Consider the following 1,070-nt stretch of genomic DNA (forward strand, 5'->3'; position numbering starts at 1 on the left):
CCGGCCCCCACGGTAGCGGTTCGGGCAGTTCTCCAAGGGCTTGGGCGTTTTCCAGAGGTAGGAGATGGAGGGGACTGATTTCTTCAGCACCCCAGAAACCACGCCACCCCACCCCACCCATGGGACACATCCCGAGAGGGAGACGCCCCATACACTCGCTCCCCTCCCCCTTGTGCTGTGCCCCAGCCCTGGCCTGGGGGAATAGGTGGCAGCCCACGCCACAGGGCGGGGGGTGGGGGGGGCACAGCTGAAAGGGGTTGTGGGGGAGGGCGGCCCCTAGCTGGGGTCAAAGGGCCAGTGCCCCGCGCGTGCGCAGTCAGCGGCGGAGGTGGTGGTGGCAGTGGCGGAGACTCGCTGGGGGTGGGCAGCAGGTAGGTGAAGGAGGCCAGGCGAGGAGAGGAGGGGGGCTGGAAGGTCTCCACCTTGGCCAGTCCAGCCGTGGAGGCGCATCTTCTGTGAGTGTGAGTGACTGTGAGTGTGTGTGGGTGTGTATAGAGAGACAGCCCCCCACCCCGGCCTGCCCCGCCCCGCCCGTCACCCCTGTCCCTCGGAGCCCGCCGGACCCAGCCGGCGAACTCAACAGTCCCGGCCCGGCGCGGGGCCTGGGGCGGGAGGAGGCGGCGGGGAAGCGCAGAGAGGCTCAGCTTCTTGAGGGTGGCAGGGGCGCCCTCCGCCATCTAGGGCCACACCACCCTGAACGCGCTGGATCTCGTCTGTTCTCGGAAGCTAAGCAAGGTCGGGCCTGGTTGGTACTTGGATGGGAGACCGCCTGGGAATACCGGGTGCGGTAGGCTTTTTTTTTTTTTTTTTTTTGCCTCTTGTTCTGTCCCCTTTCTGGGAGCGTGGCGGCGGCCCGGGGTGGGGGTCACCCCCACCCTCAGCGCCCGCCGCGGTGCCTGGCGCCCCCGCCCGCACCGTGGGGCCTCCTCTTGTCCCAAGCCATGACATCGCCACCACAGGGCAGCATGCGTGGCATCTGGACTGTCAGGTGTGAGACCGAAGGTCTGGTCTGTGGGAACCGACACGCTGGAGGAAACCTTGAGAGTCTGAGAGGGGAGGGAGTTCCAGAA

The 1,070-nt window shown here is 67.1% G+C and overlaps 1 pseudogene; it reads left to right on the top strand.

Annotated features, from left to right (window-relative positions):
- Positions 1 to 675: 675 nt before the first annotated feature.
- On the top strand, positions 676 to 794 carry LOC142863716 (uncharacterized; annotated as a pseudogene).
- The last annotated feature ends 276 nt before the right edge of the window (positions 795 to 1,070 follow it).

The sequence above is a fragment of the Microcebus murinus genome, chromosome 22, assembly GCF_040939455.1.
Source record: "Microcebus murinus isolate Inina chromosome 22, M.murinus_Inina_mat1.0, whole genome shotgun sequence".
In the NCBI taxonomy this organism is placed as follows: domain Eukaryota; kingdom Metazoa; phylum Chordata; class Mammalia; order Primates; family Cheirogaleidae; genus Microcebus; species Microcebus murinus.